General features: G+C 41.1%; 1 long non-coding RNA gene across 1 annotated transcript; it reads left to right on the top strand.

Moving 5' to 3' along the window:
• The first annotated feature begins 4,859 nt into the window (after positions 1–4,859).
• Positions 4,860–12,737, top strand: LOC122880205. Its single transcript, XR_006378873.1, has 3 exons — positions 4,860–4,990; positions 8,276–10,208; positions 11,026–12,737. It is a non-coding gene; the product is annotated as an uncharacterized LOC122880205 (long non-coding RNA).
• The last annotated feature ends 9,016 nt before the right edge of the window (positions 12,738–21,753 follow it).

The following is a 21,753-nucleotide window of genomic DNA, read 5'->3' as shown; positions in this document are numbered from 1 at the left end:
TTGTTCCGAAGCCACTCCTTTGTTATTTTAGCTGTGTGCTTAGGGTCATTGTCTTGTTGGAAGGTGAACCTTCGGCCCAATCTGAGGTCCTGAGCACTCTGGAAGAGGTTTTCTTCCAGGATATCTCTGTACTTTGCCATGTTCATCTTTCTATCAATTGCAACCAGTTGTCCTGTCCCTGCAGCTGAAAAACACCCCCATAGCATAATGCTGCCACCACCATGTTTCACTGTTGGGATTGTATTGGGCAGGTGATGAGCAGTGCCTGGTTTTCTCCACACATACCGCTTAGAATTAACACCAAATGGTTCAATCTTGGTCTCATCAGACCAGAGGATCTTATTTCTCATAGTCTGGGAGTCCTTCATGTGTTTTTTGGCAAACTCTGTGGGCTTTCACATGTCTCGCACTGAGGAGAGGCTTCCGTCGGGCCACTCTGCCATAAAGCCCCGACTGGTGGAGGGCTGCAGTGATAGCTGACTTTCTGGAACTTTCTCCCATCTCCCTACTGCATCTCTGGAGCTCAGCCACAGTGATCTTTGGGTTCTTCTTTACCTCTTTCACCAAGGCTCTTCTCCCACGATTGCTCAGTTTGGCTGGACGGCCAGGTCTAGGAAGAGTTCTGGTCGTCCCAAACTTCTTCCATTTAAGGATTATGGAGAAGAAATGGACAGTATGTGAGTTAAATATGAGTGCCACAGCAAAGGGTCTGAATACTTATGACCATGTGATATTTCAGTTCTTCTTTTTTAAGAAATTTGCAAAAATTTCTACATTTCTGTTTTTTTCTGTCAAGATGGGGTGCTGAGTGTACATTAATGAGAAATAAAATGAACTTTTTTGATTTTAGCAAATGGCTACAATGAAACAGAGTGAAAAATTTAAAGGGGTCTGAATACTTTCCGTACCCACTGTATGTTCAAAGGCTAATATGATGTTATGTAAGCAGAGTACACTTTATATACTAAAAATGATTTCCTGCATTATGTGTTAAAATTAATGCATTCTAGTCAGTAGTCTAGTTTCCATCCAAATGTCGTGCAAGCACAGGATGCATTCAGGCACAGTACTGAGTGTAGGTCACCTGCGTTTTGGAAGCACTCAGAGTTAGTTAAGTGCATAAAACTCAGTGTAAAACTATGCTTTGCATTTTATGCGCATTTAGCCATTACGCAGCCTGTGTAGACAGCTGTATTGATTCAAATTAAATTCAGTTCAATTTATATAGCGGCAATTCATAACTTTTCCTATAGAGCAGGTCTAGACCGTACTCTTTATAATATTTTTTACAGAGACCCAACAAATCCCACCATGAGCAAGCATTTGGCAACAGTGGCAAGGAAAACCTTTCTTTAAGAGGCAGAAACCTTGGACAGAACCAGACTCAATGGTGGGAGACCATCCGCTGCTGCCGTGTGTAGCAGAGTAGTAGTAGAGGGAGGCACAATACAAATTCCACCTAGAATTTTTAAATAGTAATAATGTAATGGTGGTGGTAATATTAATAAATTAATAATAATGATAGTAGTAATAATAATGATAATAATAGTAATAAGACTAATAATAACCACTATAGTAGCAGTTGTCGAGCAGGAACACGGGGGCTGCAAGTGGCCCACAACCACAGATCCAGACTCTGCAGCTCCGGAGGCAGAAATACCTGCTGAAAGTGACAGAAGGAGAGAGGAGAGAGACGAGAAAGCACAAAACTACGGGAGAGAGATGTCGAGTTAGTAACATGCAGTAATGGGATAAAAATGCATACAGATGGAGAGGGAGAGAAGGAAAGAGGAAAGAGGTGCATCATGGGAAGTTTCCCAGCAGTCTAGACCTATAGCAACATAACTAAGGGATGGTTCAGGACTCATCTGAGCCAGCCCTAACTATAAGCTTTATCAAAGAGGAAAGTCTTAAGCCTACTCTTAAATGTGGAGATGGTGTCTGCATCCTGAACCCAGCTGTGCGGAGGCGAGAAAGCAAGCAGGGTTCAAACTTCTCTCTCTAGTTCTTTTTTCTCATTCTTCATACAATTGTCACAATTTTTTTCCAGTTTTAGACCCTTTTACTTTAGTTAGCAGCTACTTGTTTTTAGACAACATTTAACGTGAGAATTTTGGCTTTTGGTATTAGTACTAAACATTGCCATACCTAGGCCTTTTTGTGAGTCTTCGTTATATCTTTGAATCAAATCAGGCCTGTGGCCCAGTGTAATAAATATGGGCCCATGCAGGTCTGTAACCACCGTCAGGTTAGGATTTTTAGGGTCATGACTCAAGCTGCTTCAAAGGAGACCTCGATGAAGGGAAATGAATAAATAGTTGACATGGGTAACTGCAGTCAAACCACAAAGCACAGAGTAAAAAAGCCCTCCAAACATGTTCAGCACTTTGGATAACTCCCAGAAGCAGTAGCTGGTTCACCTTTTCTCTGAAAGTATCAACAAACACACGCATGATTGACCTGCTTTCACACTCACACGCACACACACACACACACACCACACACACACACACACACACACACACACACACACACACACACTGCATCCGTGCCTCTAGGACACACCATATGTGACCTCTGTCCCTCTAACCTGGTGACTGGGAAGTACAACGTTCAGTTAGAGGCATGACACCTAGACAGGCATAAATAAACAGCAGTGGTCCCTTCAACAGAAACACACACACACACACACACACACACACACAGGTAAGTGGTTTTTGCTGCTGGTGGTTTCCTTCAGTTGAAGCAGGGATGTTGGGATAACTGAGATTGTGAACTGAGATTAGGGGGATAATTCAGACGCTAGAATCTCATCTGTCCTGCTTGTTGTTTATTAATGTTGCGGGTCGGATACATGGACTGAAACTCACATCAAAAGCTGCCTTATGTGATTCCTTATATGATTGCCTTTGATGTTTTATTATTAACTGAACATACCATTTTAAAGAAGTAAACCTCATTTAAATTTTTCTGATTGTTGTTATTTTTAAAGCCACTCTGTGTATAACTTTAAACATATTTCAAATTATTCTAAGGACAAAAGTCTTTTGTTTGTAGAAAACAAATCTCAGTCTATGTATTGTTTTCAACATTGCTGTCTGCCACAGTTTCTTTTTTGCCTACTACTCGGGGTGCCGAAATGAGGGCTTTAAAGCTGACAGTGCATTGTTAAACTACAGAACATGAATCCAAACTCCAAGAATATTTTAAATAAACAGACTGGACAATCTTTATGGATTCCGCCTTGAGTTTGAATGAGTATACTGAAGCGGTCACTGGCTATATTATATTCTGTGGGGATAATTGTATTCCGGTACTATTTGCTTCTATCCCAGCCAGAAGCCCTAGATTAACAGTGATGTTTGTGAGATTGAGGGAATGCACGAATGCTTTTAGATCGGAGGACAAGGAGTCCTACATTAAATGCAGGTATGATTTACGGACAGCAATCAAAGCCGCTAAGAGACAATACAGGGACTAACTGGAAAGTGACTACAGTAGCTGCAGTGATGATAGGGCCTATAGCAGCAAAGTGGAAGACCTAGCCCTTTGGTGTCATGAAAACAATCTCTTAATGTCAATAAGACAAAATAAATCATTGTTGCAGCAGCAGCTAAAATCAGTGGCACAGGATTACCACAACTCCAGGACAATTTACAACACTTGCTGCAAAAAGAAAGGCCATAACATCATTAAAGACACCAGCAGTCCTGCTCATGGACTGCTCTCACTCCTTCCATCTAACAAACGTTACCAGAGCATCAAATCTCACACTATCCGTCTCAGTAACTGGATGTTTCCACAGGCAGTCAGACTGCTGAATAGCTGATGCTCCCACATGCACTGAGAATTATCACACAACTCTGCAGTTCCCTTCAGCTCTATGGAGTGTTTTAGCCTCTTTCAGATCATTGTTTTGGTTTTACAGCCCACAACTTTACTGTTCTGGTTCCCTCTCAGCTCTCACAGCATCGTTTTCAGAGAAAAAGCTGCAAAAAGCCACTGAACACGAGCTGCTCAGCAGCAAACAGCAGCCAGACGCAGTCAGAGAGCAGCTGCTGAACATAGCGGAGCATCTAGCAGCTAAAGAGCCAGATGTTTCCCCCAGGAGCTGCTGGAGACCAAACACAGAGCTGACAGAGAGAAGACTGGACTGACGTCCATCAGGAGACACAGACACGCCTCCTGATGAAGCGTCATGTTGCTCTGTAGCTGCTGGATGTGGAAATAAGCAGCTGTTTGCTAACACGTTTAATATAACAACTTTATAGGCTGATAATAAGTCAATGTTGTGTTTACAGCTTGTGCACAAGTGGCCAAAAAAGTCACTTAGTGCAGCTTTAAATATGTCTGTTCTCTTTTGATGGTGAGGGTGGGAGAACACATCAATTAAACCTGTTAGGGTAGACACATGTAGCGTACTGTACACACATTCATCCTGTGTTGGATTCATATTAGACTGCTGTCACAGGATCATCTTTGGACATCACTGTTCACTGCAGACTCCAGTCCAGCCATAGTGCTTCTGTAATCAGTACTAGTGTTTAACACATAATGATGCTGAGAAGTGTGAATATACTGTAAATGCTTTCATAACGTGACTGTAGTTTAAATCTCTATTGTGTTATATAAATCAGTCAGCCAAATGGACATTTGTTGAAGTGAAACTGTTACAGAATGTTGCTTTATTATTTGTACTGCATTTCACTTTTTCTGTGGTGTTGATGACTGGCTTTCTAGTGAAAAATGTAGGTACTTTTAAAGTCTTCTGATTTGGTATCTGTATCAGCAGACTGTTGACATACACTTTATCAGAGAAGTCAAACCAAGGACGGAATTTCCCACCCCCAGGGTGTAAAGCAGCTGCTTGATGTTAGGCAAGTTTTATTCTCTGCTGCATTTGTGCTGCAAAGTGAACGCTTTGTCATGGATATAACACACAATCTACTGCTGTGATTCTGTGGGCTTTTATTCAACCTGGTCTTAGAAGGTGAGGTGCATCTTTAATTTACTATTTCTTCTTACAATCTACATCCTTTTTAATAATAATTACAACCACAATAATGACACAGTGACAACCTTCCTGAAATTAGTTCTTCATCGTATTTTAGAGACAGCTTTGGAATGATCTTCCATAAGATCTTCCCTGTAAGGAATCTTTAAAGATCCCACTGGCTCCTTTGTAAGATGTCCACTACAGCAGTATTGCCTAACATTATTGACCTGATATACTGATATGTCAAAACCATGTTTATTTTTTTCCGATCTAGCCTTTCTTTTGTACCTTGGTTGTTAATTTTGCCCTCCAGATTCAGTGATCTCTTGACAATATCCAAGAAAAATGTTTTAAAACATTTTTCTTTTCACCTAAAGACCGGTTCAGTCACCCAGTGTTAACAGTTGTTCTACATCTGTTCTAGGTATAATGTAAATCAACTGTGAATTGCGCAGCAACTGACACCAGAAGTATTAGGGTTTACCACTGATTATCAATGTTAAACAGAGTCAGCATGAGTGACAATATTGAGTAAGTGGTTCGAATCTGTACGAACAGAACAAACAAACCAAACAAGTTCTATTCCAAGGTAACATGATGGGAAGACCATCCCACTTTCCAGCTGCAGGTCAGATCTCTTGGGCTTCTGCCACTGCCTGGCCCTGACAAAAACTCAAAGTCTCCTATACTGTCTGCTGCTGAGTTAGTGTGAGAAAATAATCTCAACATAAGGTATAGTCACTAGTTTTTTCTAAGCTGTCAGGGTTGAAAGCTCTTTTCTTACACATACAAATCCCAGGATCAAGAACTTCGTTGCTCAAGTCAGTTATGTATGTAAAATAAAAAACAGTTATCCAAAAAGCATCACAGCCATGAAAAAAAAAGGTCGTGAGGTAAGGTAGAAATTCCGCACCCATGTCTATTTTGGACACTCCATAAGCTTTTCACCAGTACTAACCTCAGGACAAAATGTCAGCTTTGCACACAGGGTATAATCTAGTTGGGACAGCATCTGAGTATAATCATGATTCCTTGATTGTTCTCAACTGTCAGCATGTCCTTTATTCCATCCGACACTGTTATAATATGAGGTGTAATGAACATTGCAGCCTGTAGGGGCTGCTAGCAGAGCTTTAGACTTGTTTTAAACATAACGGAGAGCAGGGATTAACCAAAACATCAGGATGTTCTTAAACACACCTCAGGGGAATATTCTACTCACGTACGGTTTATACTTCATTGGTAAATAGCATCACAGTTCAGTGCATAGTTTGTATGGACATTTTGGTGGACTGGCTGTAGTTTGGGGGTTGACAGATGCCCCTGATGTCTGAGTTCAACTCAAGATGTTTGTAGGTAAACTCCACAAATGAAAATGTGGATAAACTCAGTTTTAGTGCATCTCTGCTCATGCTGTTGTTTAAAGCCACCACTGTTTGTCTGCAGCTAAGTGTGCTGTCTGGCTCCGGTATTTATGTTAAGTTGTCTCTTTATACTGCCCTTTCAGCACACCAAGACACCAAGACACAGTGCCACTGCACCCACCCACACAGCCGCCTGCAGTATAGTACAGTAGAGGGGCGACAGAAGGAGATGTGAGGCGATAGCCCCCTTTTTTTCAGGGCAGAAAAAGACCCCAATTGTGTCTGAGCGCCCTCCTTTCCCTCGCCTCGCCTCGCCTTGCATGCCTCTGGAAGTGCAAAGAAAAGAGAGAAAGAGATTTAGAGAAAGGGAGAGGGAAGGAGGGAAGGCTGGTTCGCTGTGCAGCTGCTCCTGCAGAGGCCTTTGGATTACATCAGAGTGGCTGAGAAGAAAGGAATGAGAGGAGAGAGAGGGAGGGAGAGAGAGAGAGAGAGAGGAGAGGAGATGGGAGAGGGGGGCACCCGCAGGAGGGTGTGAGGCACACTCCACAAATCAGACCTCTTTTTTCCATTGCTCTCTCTATTCTGCTCCCTCTCTCTGTATCTCTCTATCAAGGGCTGTAGTGGAGCGGCCCTCCACAGAGCTATCATTGTTATCAGACTGAAGAGGACACACACACACACACACACACACGAACACACAGGGGAAAAAGTAACAAGTTACTTTCTCTCATGGTACTGTAACTGATTAGCTTTTGGTCTACTTTCATTTTCCAACTCAATCTTTTGTTTCCATTTTGATTAGAAGCACACACTCATGTTGAAATTCTACAGGGAGACAAGTTCAAATCCTGCATACTTTCTCACCTCTGCAAACCTGGCCAATCACTGCGTGACGTGGGCATGCTTGTCAGACTGTTGTTTCAGAAAATGACAAACATTGTCAGATACAGCCTCTCCAATTCCAACGTCATACAGGTGTGAGGGGGGAAATGGGTTTCAGACACTGTTTAAGAATTTGACGAGCACTTTGTTCTGAGCACACTGAAGCCTTCAGTGAGGCCGAGCACTGATGTTGGGCTATAAGGTCTGGCTCACAGTCGTTGCTCTAGTTCATCCCAAAAGCGTTGGATGCTGTTGAGGTCAGGGCTCTGTTCTTCCACACCAAACTGGGAAAACCATGTCTTTATTGATTTGGCTTTGTGCACAAGGTCATTGTCATGTTGTGCAATCTTGTGTATGGTGTACTATCTTGGCCAGGTCTCCCTCAAGGGACTTCCTAGTTAAAAAAAAGGTTAGATACATAGAAATAAATAAATGCCACAAAGTTGGAAACACTCAGTTTTCTGTTTGGGCCCAGGCATTGTCCACATACGTTTTACAAGCTGCCGTGAACGTCTCCTTGGGCCACCGTATCTTGTCTTTTAAGTAATGTCTACCTTTTGAGCAGGAATTTTAGATATTTGTAGTTGACGAACGAGTGCTTTTCAGTCAGTCATTAGTCATTTTAGTCTTCTTCACTGCGTCATAGTTGAAAGCAGTGCAGTCTCTAGATCATCTATATTGAAGTCCTACAGCTTGAGTGCAGCCTGATAGAAGGATAAAGGCCTCAGTGTGCTTCAGACGAAGTGCTTGTCAGATCATCTAACAGCATCTGAAACCCATGTGTCCGATTCACTGCTTTGCGAACACAAAGACACACAAACACAGAGCTGTTGTAGAGATGGGGAGGCAGGGGGATACAGCAGGTGGAGGAGATTACTGCAGGGTTTTCACTCCACCTTCTAGTGTGGATGTTTGGAACAGCTACAAACCCTTTTGCCTTTAGACATGCTGACACATCATGTTTGAAGCATACTGAGACTGAATGAATGTCAGGATTTCTTTCTGTATTGATAAACTGTTGTATATGTTGTAGGTTGGACCATGTTCTCTGGGACTCTTGTTGTGGTGCTTCTGGTTCTCATCCTGTGTAGGCGGGTCCTGTGGCATGGATTATGCATCCTCATTGGCCAGAAATGGTTCAAGACGCCTGCAAGGACTGGAGGAGCTACCAATAGGAGACAGCCTGAAGTGACAAATGGATAACTAATATGAGCCTGGTTCTTCCACATTTATTCTGTTGTTGATTTCTTTCTTACATGTTCTGCCTTTGCATGCCCCGAAAAGGAAGAAATGAAAGAACCATGATTATACATCAATAAAAGAGCTACTTAAACTCTAGTGGGGTGTGGACAGTTCTAAGAGACATACCAAAAGTGACGAATCCAAGCTTCAAAGGAAATCTAAACGTCTCTGAAGCAGCAACGATTGCTTGAGCTCACTTGCTGAATTTTTTCAGTCTCCTCCACCACCACACAACCCATCCATCCATTCTTTGTACCTACTATGCAGTTTTATACTCATTCATGATGGAGCTGGAGCGAAAGGCAGGGAAACACTGCAGACTGTAGTACAACATACAACATCAGAGAATCCTAACTGTGGGTGCCCTAGCGGAGCTGAGGTGGGATGAGTGTGTGGCAACCATCAGCTGAGTGTGTTAGGCTGAGACACGTGTCAGTCGAGCAAACACACACCAAAACATGTTTCTGTTCATTTCTTAATGTAACAAAATTGCCCCCAAGCTATTGAGAACATAATGTAATAATAAACTGATGTACTCAGAGGGAAGTTGGGACTTTATTAATTGACTTCATGCAGTCAGGAGATTTGTGGAGACATCTAGTGGTCATTTATGGCATTTCTTTGGTCTTTTTGTTGCTGTATTGCAAACCATCCAAACAGGTCACAAGTCATAAAGCAAAAAATACTTTTACACACATTCACAGCTATGGGCAATTTCCATTCGACCTGAGACTGTCTTTGGACTGTGGGAGCACACCAAACTACTTTCAAGAAACCCATACAAGCCATTCACAACGCGTGGACCAGGGCAGAGATGGCAGCCTCTGAGCCTCCATGCTTCCCACATTTCTGAGTAATCACGTCCTCAATATTTGTGTCAGTTGGGGCTGCTTAGAACAGCTTTAAAGCAGACAAGCCTACAGCTACTCTGTGTTTTGTTGTGATGTACTGTGAAAGCAAAGTAGAGCAAAGGGCGAACTTTATGTTGTGCTTCCATATTGACAACTGCCATTGTTTAAATCTCCATTAGAATGGCCAAGTAAATGGAAAATGGCTACATTTATACAGCACTTTTCAAGCACACACCAGCAAGCTACCACACAGGGTGCTGGCCAACTTTTGGGAGCAATTTGTCTTGGCTCATTATGACCGGAGGTCATATATTACCCTCCACAACTGAAATATATCTCTCTGTTCTTTTGTTTCTTTCACTCTGCTGAAGAACCAAGAACAGCAGTCATTGTTCTTGTCTGCTCCATTGCTTTCACAGGGAGGAAAAGTGAAATTTGATTGTTCACACCCTTGTGTGCAAGTAAGAGGGTGTGAATCAACATGTAAGCATATTGTTCTGGACTGGGACTGAGTGACATTTTTATGAGGAGGGGTTGCAGAGAGAGAAAGGCTTTACTTTCAGCGGGCACTTAGCCACTGAAATGAAACCTCTTGTTTGAGCTTTGTTTTGTCTTAACGCTGCACAGAAGCTCCTGGGTCTGAGATTGGAGTTGTACATGCTTCCCAGGGACTGCAAATGCAAATCAGCCTAAATCTAAATCCACATCTAAATCTAAGGCCTATATAGCCGCTCAGTTCTCTTCTGCCTCTGGCGGGCCATGAATATGACATTAATCACAAAAGGATGGTCCTCGTTGTTGCTATCATCCTGTCTTCAAATGTGCACGTTGCCTAACAACCCTCTGCAATGACTGCTCCACATAGGTGAACAGGTAAGCCTGTATAGAGACAGAACATACAGTAATACCTGCCAGATAATATAATTTTTTGAAAGTTACAAAATTAGTTTCTATAGGTTAAAGTACAAACATCAGTCAGTAAAGTGATTAAAATTTCTTAGCCCTTTTGCTGCATTAGCAAAGTTTTTTAAGAGTAGCTCAACATTTTGGAAATATGCTCCTGAGAAGATCGATACCCCGCGCTCACGTCTGTGTTAAGGACGGAGCTGCAGCCAGGAGTTAGTGAGTTTTAGAGGCACTGGTACTGCAGGTGTATTCTCTCACTTCTTATAGAGCCAGGCTAGCTGATTGTCCTGTTGTCAGTCTTTATGCTAAGCTAGGCTAACTGCCTTCTGGTTCTAGCTCCACACATAACGTACAGACACGAGGGTGGTATTGATCTTTTCATCTAACTCTCAGAAAGAAAGTGAACAAGTGTATTTCCCCAAAATGTCAAAAATGTTGTTTTAAATAGAAGATGAAGCAAAAACTTTTCCATGTATTTACATGGGCATGCTCTTCTGCAGAGGATTACATTATATGGTAGTTATTATATTATGGGTTACAACAAGACTGTATACTATAGTATAATATTTCTACCACCACAAATGTCATGCAGGAGACTATGGTTCAATTACCAAACAGGGAAGAAAATTGTTGCTCTTAAATTGACCAGATTTCGTCTCAGGGATCAACAACGTTCACACACGAGGAGAAAGCAATGACCATATGATATTTTACAACTGCAAGCATGTAAGAAGGTGTTTTTGTCATCCAGAGATGAATCGTCTTTTTTGTGTTGGACTAACAGGTATGGATGAGGAGATGTGTTTGGAATGCGGTGGACAGATGTCAACATAAAGGCTCTGAGCCCAGGAGAAGAGGAGGAGGAGGAGACGGGGGGAGGTGGTGAGAGGGAGCAGAGAATGGCCTTGGCTATTTGAAAGTGAATTTCCTTCCCTGCAGCTAGAGATTACCCAGCCCTTCAATGTTAATGGCTGCCACAAATGGCCATAGATAAGACTTGGAGGACAGAGAAGGAAGGAGGTTAGCTTGAAACAGTGCTGATGCTGCTATCATTTTCATCTGCACTCCTCTTTCACTTGAGACGTTCACATCACTCTTTTCTGCTTGTGGTTTATGAGCTCTTTAGGTGTTTTTCTTTTATCACTTTTGTAGATTTGGTCATTGTTTCATGTACAATTCTAAACACAAATCACTTCATAAAACTCAACTTGCACACATTCAGAAAGCACACTCAAGTCAGTTGCCTGGAAACACTAAGCAGAAAAACTAATAAAAAAACAGTCTCACAAATATTGCAATTGATTGTAGCAACAGGTCATTTCTGTAGTAGTGTTAATTGTTCTCACCAGTATGTGATGGTTGGTGCATTGAGTCTGTGTATTTGATTGCATTTGTTTGCTCTCTGGAAGAGTGACGTGTTTGATCTTGAAGATAGAGGTTTGTACAGTGTGTGAGTGTGAGTTAGGGTTATGTATTTGTAGTTTTAAGAAAATGATGCATAATATCAGATAATGTCTCTCAGGACATTTTGCAGCGCTTTGTTGCTTTCAAGTGATGCAACTGTATCTGCAGTCTCCTCAGTATCAATCAAACATTCTTGATATTTGTGACACAGTACATAAAATCAGTGTGAGGCCACTACCTGAGTGGGTTTATCTGTTTTCTCTTCAATCTAGTAAGTAACCACAACAAACCAAGTTAATCGAAATGTTTTGTTTGGGGTCCTGGAGGCCCTGGACACACCTCAAAAAACATAATCATTATTGTACTGAAACTATTACTTTTTTCTAATTTGATGAGAATTGCTAAAAAACATGATTTTGAATTGACGACATGTTTCAGAAGTCTGCTACAGAAAATGACACATTACATCTGTTTGGGGTCTCAGAGACGCCAGCTGTAAAAAAAAGTCATCTTCTCTGCATCTGTGACTGGTGTTATACACAGCAGAACCCCTCCCAAATCACAAATATTTAGATTTTCCTTACTGGAGGTTTATAACAGTTTGTTTATAGGCCTCTGGGTTCTAACTAAGTCATGATGTACGATAACTGACTGTACATTTCTGTGAATGACTTTCTGGCAAACAAAAGGAATATTTATTTCTTCATGCATAGACCATTTAACAGATAAAACAAGAAACATTTCCTTATTTGGTGTAATAACAGCACTCCTCAAAGGTCTTTATCAAATGTGTAAGCCCAGTTTGTGGCAAAAGGAAGTGTTGTCACTTAAGTGTTCTTCTACATATTGGGTTTTAATAAGAAGAAAAGAACGAAATATTTAAAGGAAACTAATTAGCATTATCACTTATATACACATACAGCAGTGGGGTCTGTGGGATCCCCAAAAAATCAGGAAATAATAAGAAATAGAGGCTAAATAAAGAGAAATAAAGAGCGATCACGCCTGAACCATAATGGCACCAGATATTATTTGGTGATTTGTGACTCCAAAGCCTCCATAAACAGTTTGAAAACTGGCAGATTATAGCTGTAATGTAAAAATCATTTCGAATATATATGTGTCTGGCCAAATAAGCCTCATCATCTTCAGTAATATATCTGTATTGTAAATATACTATCGAAAAGAAATCATTTGAATGTTTTTACTGAGATTCTTTATCATTTGAATCAACCAAATGATGATCACTAGACTTGACCATGAGTAGTGTCAGACAGCTTAAGACTGTGGTTTTATTATTCTATTCACTAATTGCCCTCCACTTCAATAAACACACACACACACACACACACACACACACACACACACACACACCTACCTCCTTTTGGTGCCTTCTTGATGCCTCCCCAGGTCGTTAAATCACTGTTAAGATTCCTCAGATGCCACTGGCTGGATTGCATCAGTGAACGCTTTATCTGACCTCTGTGTGTGTGTGTGTGTACATGTCTGTTTATTGCAAACTAGTTTCTGGTACCAGAAATTTTGTGTTGTACAACAATAGACCCATTGAAGAAGGCAGGGTCATAACTGATGGCCCAGGGCCAGTAAAAGTTTATGCAGGGCAACTTGATTGACCAGTCTCTGGTCCGTCCGGGCCAGTGGCGGACTGGTCCGGTCTTGAAAAAACGGTCGCTTTTCTTTATGAACGGAGTGGATGTGGGATCCCAATATGACGTATGTTAAAGGTAAATTAAAGTTCAGAACTACTGAAAATCTGCTCATTATACTGTTTAGACCCAAAACGTGACTATGTTATGTCATTGAGATTGTCATTTCATATAGCAGTTTTTTAAATAATCTGAGATTTGTTTTCAGCAAGGAAACACACTGACTAATGTTAGGTCAACACTACGCTAACGCTAGCTAACATCAACTTTTACTGTAGCTATCTGTCTAATGTGGAGCGCTGTGGGGTTTTGGCAGGCAGTTGTTTCTTGCACAAATCTCCCAAGAAGGGAAAAAGTAAGTCATGATGTTTCATAGTGGTCAGTTTTATTCAAACAACACGGACAGCAGTCTAAACAAGCAATGTGACTTCCATGGGCTGTGACTGGCGTCAGATGATGGTGTTGTTAGCTACTTCCTAAACAGAGTGCCTGGAAGGGTGTGTTTGAATTATTGTTTCCATCCTTGCCAAATTTGTGGACTGCCTCACCATTCAAGATGTCGTTTGCATCAGGCAAGGACAGATAACAACAACAACAACAACAACAATAATAATAATAATAATAATAATAATAATAATGGCATCCCTACAATGTACTGTACTGTACTCTTTGACTGGATTAAAATGAAAATATTTACCTAATGTCTTATAGTGTACAGGAACCATTGAAATGTCCTTTTATGGTAAGTGTTGCAATATAGAGCCCTTATAATTATTTTTTGGCTGCGGCCATTGAAAATATACCAGGGGCCAGTAAAACTCTGATTCAAGATTAACAAAACACAAACCACTGGCCCACCTGGCCAGTAGATCAAAGTACAGTTTAGGTCATCCAGGAAGTCAGGCCTGTTAAGGAGCACTATAAAAAGAATGATCTTGAATGGGACCACCTTGAAAGTCAGGACCCCTGTAGGCCTTCTTTAGACCTGCAATGACCACTATTCTCAATTCCCTTGGCCAACTGACGCAGAGAGTTGGGGAATAGCATAAAATGCTGAAGGTTTCCCAGTGAGAGGGCCCTGGTTTATAGAGCAGCCTCTGCTTTCCTTTTATTTGAGTACAGGCAGTGGGAACCCTCTTGTCTCAGGAATGCATTCTTTGTTGGTCCTATTGCTCTCATTTACAGCTTATGGAGTGGCACAGTTCGTTCACTGTCTTAATCACTCAATACACACATTAAGCCTAATGTTGTGTCACTTCTCATGCTAAACACAATATCAATCGCAATACTTTTGGACTGAACTAATTACTGACATTTTGTGCCATTTATAACTATACCACACTTCCTGTTTGTTCACTGTTGTTGTCAGTGGATCAGCTTTACAGGAGAAACAGTGAGACATGAAATAACAAGACTGAGTCTACAGTCATGCTAACAGCTCTGTAAGGCTTAGACACAGCAATACTTTCAGCTAAATGCTAATGTAAGCATGCTAACATGCTCACACTGACAATGCTAACATGCTATTGTTTAGCAGGTATAATGTATATTATTTTAGCCATCTTAGTTTAGCATGTTAGCTTGCTAACATTAACTCATTAGCAGTGTTATGGTTGTTGTGTTAAAATGTCCATGTGCTTGTAAGTGGAAAATGCATTGAAATATAATCTAAAAGTGATTGTTGTGAAACATAAGTATTACCATTTAAGGTTAAAAGACTGGAGAAGCATTAGGCTTCTCGTGTATGTCTGTGTAGCATAACACTGTTTAACAACCGCATGATAGGATGTAAAGTCTGGGTAGGGGAGCGAGCATACAGTAAGTATTATCCACATGGACATGTGCTAGACAATGACTGTGTTCAAAGTTATCGCAAGGTATAGAACATAAAAAGCAGAGTTTGTTGCTCCTTTAGATAAGGCAGGAGGTGGTGAAAATTGTGACTTGTATATAATTATGTGTGTGTGTGTGTATATATATATATATATATATATATATATGTAATGTAACATAATTCTTAGGAACTATAGACTAAGACAGATATTGTGTTTGAATATTTCATTACCATCATCTCACCAACACTAGACAGCATTCCAAGGGGACAAACATTTCACATAGGGTGAGATCATAATATCTGTATGAAATAGTTAACTTGTTAAAATACTGACGACCTTATTAATGATGTTGGACACATTTATTGAGTTAGACTAAAACCTAGTGGAACTAGGTGCTGCATGCAGAATAAAGATTAAGAAGACTTCTGTGAATAAATAATGTTAAAAGTAATTATTTTAGGAATAGCTAAATATGTTTGTTTTAATCAGGATGTGAGTTGGTGTCTGGGATCAGGTAAAAGATAAAAAAGAGATATGGGTTGGAAGGCTATTGGTATATGGAAAGCAGAGGCAATAGTGAGAAATAACCAGAAAAACAGAGAAAGAAAAGGGAGGGTGAAATAAAAGCCCAATGTCCTAAGATTTCCACAGGCAAAGTCGACCTAGACTGTTCCTCGGGCCCTTCAGAGCCTCCTCCCTACGCGCCGCCCCAGTAACCACAACCACAGAGAGCAGAAGCCCTGTATCCTCCTTTGCAAGACATGCAGGCATCAGAAGAACCGGGTGACTCAGCTCCAGTGTCATCCCCCACCTGTGGAATCAGAGAGAGGCAATGACCCAACCTAAGTCCGAGATGGGAGCCACCAGAGCAGCAGCCACCAATACCTCTTTCCAAACCACCACAGTCAGATGCCGAACCAACACTCACCGTGCCCCTGTTGAAGATAGCACACCCCAGAAATGCTGGAGTCATGTATGTGTAGCGTCCATGGACAGCTACGGACCTCAGAGAAGTCACGGAAGGAATGCCAAATCCTGCTGAGTCAGGATGAGCTGAGTTTTGAGTTCAACTGCTCAAACTCACAGACCAACACAGGCCCTCCACAGGTGAGGTGAAATACCTGATGGTAGCCAAACTGGGACTGAAATGGGGTCCTGTCCAGGGAACGTGGCCAGCAGAAGATATCCACTACGACTGGACGAACGGATGTGCATACAGGAAGGCAGTAGTGGACCTAGTCAGGAGACTCACAGACTTTTCTGAGAAACTAATGGACTTGGGTAAGGTCAAAGACTGTATACAAAAACTGGGAGAGAGACATTAAGAAGTGTGTCCAGAAATACTGCATAAAACTGGACAGGGGTTTCCTTGAAGTAATGCTTACTTATGCTCGTCATGCTGAGAAACTACTCTGGAAGACTGCAGAAAAGGGTGTAAAGAAAAAATAGAAGATTAGAGGAAGACTCCAAATGGCTCAACTGCAATCGCTAGAACAACAGACGGGCGGAGGCAGAAGGCAGAGGCAGAAGGCAGAGACTAGGTGGATATCGTGGCTGGGGATGAAACCCAGTGAGGGGAAGAGGCAGAGGACAAACTTGACAATGGCAAGAAGGCTGTTAAAGATGTGGCTTGAGTGATCACAGGGTGAGAAACTGTCCAGAGCCAGAGCAGGAACTGGAAGACTGGCAGTACCGTCCAAGGGGAGGAGTAACAGTGTCCAACCCCAGAGGAGACAGGGGAGGGGAAGGATGGACGAATGACTGCTAGGGGGGACAGGGAGGGAACTGGAGGCTGGTGAGATCACACTGACATTAGATGAGACACATGAACAAGAACCTGATTTATGAATAATTACCCCATTTGACTTGCCTACTGCTACATTTCTGGTATATGAACAAGAGGTAGAATTTGTGGTTGATCCTGGTGCAACACACCCAGTGCTAAGAATGAATGTATGGGATCCTAAACCTAAAATGAGTGGTTGAACGATAGCTAGCAATAGCTTCTCTCTCTCCCCCCCACTCTTCTGCTCTCTCTTGCTCGGTGTGTCAAATGTTTAACTATTCCTCTGTCTCCTTTACAGTTTTTTCCAGTTGCTAACAAGCATTGTTCAATACTGAAACCACATTTTCAAAACTCTTCACACAATCAGCGAAACAGAAGTCAATGCAGACCAAACTGTGAACCATTTTGCATTGCTTTCAGACAAAATGCATTCAGTAACCACATTTTTCAAAATTCAGGAACTCTTTTCCCATTCGTACTCCACAACATGCAAAACACTGTGTATTTTCAGCACATTTTTCTAATGCTAACACACTGCATTCAAAATGATTACAAACACATTCAAAACAGAATGATGGCAAATTCCAAGCATTTATGCAGTAATTATTTTAAAATACTGAAAGTATACTAAAATACTGGAGGTAATGAATGTGATGTGTGGAGAAATTTCTCCTGATCTTTCCAAGATGCCAGAGATGACATCAGATGTGATGTTGATGAGAACAGAGAGAGCAAACTAGAACCATCACTGTAATTTACTATAATGAACAACTACACATGTTACAGTAATGTGTAGGATGTATTTTATTTATTCTTTTTTTACAGTTTTTTCTAATGGCTTGAGCACATTTTTTGTTACTATTGGCTATTTTTGCAAAACTCTACACAGAAAACCCTTCACCAAATCAGCAAAACATTTTAGCTCTTTTGCAAAAGCTAATAAACCTTGCTTAACTCTTCAAACCTTCGTAAAAATTGTATTTTCGTATCAAACAGTTAACACAAGCTATCACATTAATAAGCACACAATGCGCCAACTACACACTGATGGTATGAATAAAAAACACATCTGGCTTTTGCTTTCTCTGTGCACAAGCTATGTCAGTTTGAGGTCATACTTTTGTCATAGTTCTGTAAACATACAGAGATCCAAACTTCAAGTACTGGTGTTTATTTACACATATCAAAACAAAACAACAACAACAAAAGTGTTTTTTTCCAAGACAAAACACAAAATAGTAATTTCACTGAGAAAAAAAAAAATCTGTTTACATCGTGTCGTCTCTCTGGGTCCGGCCACAAAATTTCGTCTACATCACCTGCAATGTTCTCTAGTCCAAGGCACCGGGGAAAATATCTTCTGGAATGCCGTATCCAAGCCTGACATGATGCCTGGTCAATATCCCCACATGCCTCCTCCATTGCCTGTAAAAGGGCTATGCGTTGATGGGGATGATGGTCATAGACCTTCCAGCGCCAGGCAGAGAAGAACTCTTCAATTGGATTCAAGAATGGAGAGTATGCGAGGAGGTTGAGTACAGTGAAGAGCGGATTGTACCTATAGTTTTGCAAAGTGTGTGTTACAAAATTGCAAACTGAGTGCAAAGCAGTGTTGGTGCTTTTAGTTTTACAAACTCATTGAGTGGTTTTGCTATAAGTATTAATAAGTTGTGCTATAAGAATCAGGGTTAGGGTTTAAGCATTCAGAAAAAACTGTATTATCATTGCAGCCCTGGAGTTTTTCCCCTCTTTTTTCACCTTTTGGTTATAATTTTCAAGTACTATATTCATATAAAAAAAAATGAAATTTGGATTAATTTCTGATTCATTCGTGTTACAGATGCTTTCAATAAAGTGATATTGTGTTACAGTATTTATGTGGAAAATCACTGAAACTTTAAAAAAGAAAAGTTCATCATTCATGTAATGCTCCCTGTTGTTAGTGTTTTTTAGGTCAGTGTGTTGTGAATGAAATGTGTGTTTCTGAATAAGAAGTGTTGCCAGTGTTATGTTGGTCTGAGTGAGTTTTGTAGGTGAGATTAGCTGTTTGACCAACATTCATGCTGGTAGTGCAGACTGTGTTACAGGGAGCAATCAAGCTAAGATTGATTGTACATGTTAACGATGAATCCTCCATGCACATCAAAGTTAGTGGACCAATTCTATTCACATTACATATGCTTCCTTTAGGCAATATTATTAGGAAACACTCTATATACACTATAAACTTTCATTGTTATGCGGATGATACCTAATTAATTCTATCAATCAAGCCAAATTAAACTTATCAGTTAGCTAAACTTCAAGCATGCCTTAAGGACATACAAACCTGGATGATTTTCTGATGTCAAACTCTGACAAAACTGAAGTTATTCTATTTGGCCCCAAACACCTCCAAGACACATTATCTAAGGATATAGTTACTCTAGACGGTATTATTGCCCTGGCCTCCAGCACCACCATAAGGAACCTTAGAGGTGTCTTTGATCAGGATTTGTCCTTTAACTCCCACATGAAACTTCAAGGACTGCCTTCTTTCACCTACATAACATTGCAAAAAATCAGGCACATCATGTCTCAAAATGATGCCGATAAATTAGTCCATGCATTTGTTACTTCTAGGTTGGACTATTGCAATTCCTTATTATCAGGCTGCCCGAATAAGTCCCTTAAGACTCTCCAGTTGATCCAGAATGCTGCGGCACATGTACTGACAAGAACTAGGAAAAGAGATCATATCTCTCTAATATTAGCTTCTCTGCACTGGCTCCCTGTAAAATCCAGAATAGAATTTAAAATCCTTCTCCTCACCTACAAAGCTCTTAATGGTCAGGCACCATCACATCTTAAAGAGCTCATAATACCATATTACCCGACTAGAACACTGCGCTCTCAGGATGCAGGGTTACTTGTGGTTCCTAGAGTCTCCAAAAGTAGAATGGGAGCCAGAGCCTTCAGTTATCAAGCTCCTCTCCTGTGGAATCAGATCCCAGTTTGGGTTTGGGAGGCAGACACCATCTCCACATTTAAGAGTAGGCTTAAGACTTTCTTCTTTGATAAAGTTTATAGTTAGGGCTGGCTCAGGTAAGACCTGAACCATCCCTTAGTTATACTGCTATTGGCCTAGACTTCCCATGATGCACCTCTTTCCTCTCTCCTCCTCTCCATCTGTATGCATTTTTATCCCATTACTGCATGTTACTAACTCAACATCTTCTCTCTCCAGTAGTTTTGTGCTTTTTCGTCTCTCCTCTCTCCTTCTGCCGCTTTCAGCAGGTATTTCTAACAGAATATCAGTATTGACATTTCTGCAGAACTCCGGGTTACACTCAGTGACATGGCAATGATATTATTGGTAAGAATCTTCCTCAGTCACATTGTTTTTGATGCACACATCTGTGGTCTGTGTGCGGACGCCTCTGCCAACTAAACATTGCCCTGCATTTGCGAGGTGGTCTGAGCAGATTTTAAAGAAATGTCATGCCAAAATGAGCACCAAAACTGCACTGCACTGCTTAATCAGCATAAACACAGCCTCAGCTACGCCTCTCCTCCCACCTCCGCGCAAACATGTTTGTTAGGAGTCAGGAAATGCCAAACAGGCATTGACCCGAGGAAAACTGCATGTACTCTAGCGCTGGCTTTGCAGCGGCAGGAAAATAGAGCAAACTGTCTATTTTAAAGAGTTCCATTAGGGACCTATTAAGGCTCAAAAGGAAGAATTTCTGTTGCATGCTTGATTTGACTGACAGGCATCTCAGCCTAGTACAGCCAGCCATGGTGGATGCCACAAGCTCATTTTACCCAGGCTTCCTCCCCTTTAATCAAATCTGGATTTTCTGGATGCAGTGAGTGCCAAGATGACAGCAAGAAAATTTAAAATGTTCTTTTAAAAACGTATGGGTGATCTCAAAGATCCTGCTTCAGAGTTTTATGTTGTTAGCCCTGCTAGTGGCGTGGTTCTATGGATGGCAATGTCAGTCTGTCAGTCGGGCCACAATTTTGGTCCGGACTGCAATATCTCAACAACTAGAGGATGGCCCGCCATGAAATCTTGTACAGACATTGACTCTAGTGATTTTGTCTACCCCCTGACTTTTTAACATGTACCACAAGCAGGTCAATGATTCCATTTATCAAGTGAAAGATCTCAACATCTACTAGATGGATTGGCAAAGAATTTTGGCACAGACATTGAGGCCAGTTTTGTCCTCCAGCCTACCCATTCTACAGTTTTTTTTACAGCATAGTAAAGGGTTCTGCTATGCTTCATTCCTAAACAACCCTTTTCTGGTACCTATTTTTTTCAGAGTGTAGTGTGGGGGTCATGGTGTGCTATAGTGAAGGCTCACAGTGTGGTGCTATTTAGAATCACATCTGTCGGCAGCCTGCATTAACATCCCTGAATGCATGCAAGGCTTAGAGCAACACCCACACTAATGAACTGAGCACAATTGCTTTGATTTCAACACACTGTTCTGCAGAAAACTTTGATAAAACTTGTTTTGGTTTTGTTGTTTTGAACATTAAATTGGTAAAAGAAAGTCAACGTGGAAAATATTGAAAATACATTTTGTAAGTTAAAAGTTATTTTACAAAGAAATGTCTCCTGGAAAATTCTCCTTTCCCATACACAATTAAATCTTAAGAGTTGGATTCTTAACAAGGACGGATATTAGCGGTAGTTTCTAGAGTTAGCGGTGAAGTTGTGCAACACAAGGTCTGCTTCTGGCATGTAACCCTGGACCCCTTTCTTCTTTCAGGCTGCAGAGTCGAACAGAAGACAACATTTTCAGATGTTTGCATTTAGTGAATGTGTA

The sequence above is a fragment of the Siniperca chuatsi genome, linkage group LG1 (assembly GCF_020085105.1).
Source record: "Siniperca chuatsi isolate FFG_IHB_CAS linkage group LG1, ASM2008510v1, whole genome shotgun sequence".
Taxonomy (NCBI): Eukaryota; Metazoa; Chordata; class Actinopteri; order Centrarchiformes; family Sinipercidae; genus Siniperca; species Siniperca chuatsi.
The sequence above is the reverse complement of the archived record's forward strand: the minus strand, read 5'-3'. Positions and strand labels throughout refer to the sequence as shown.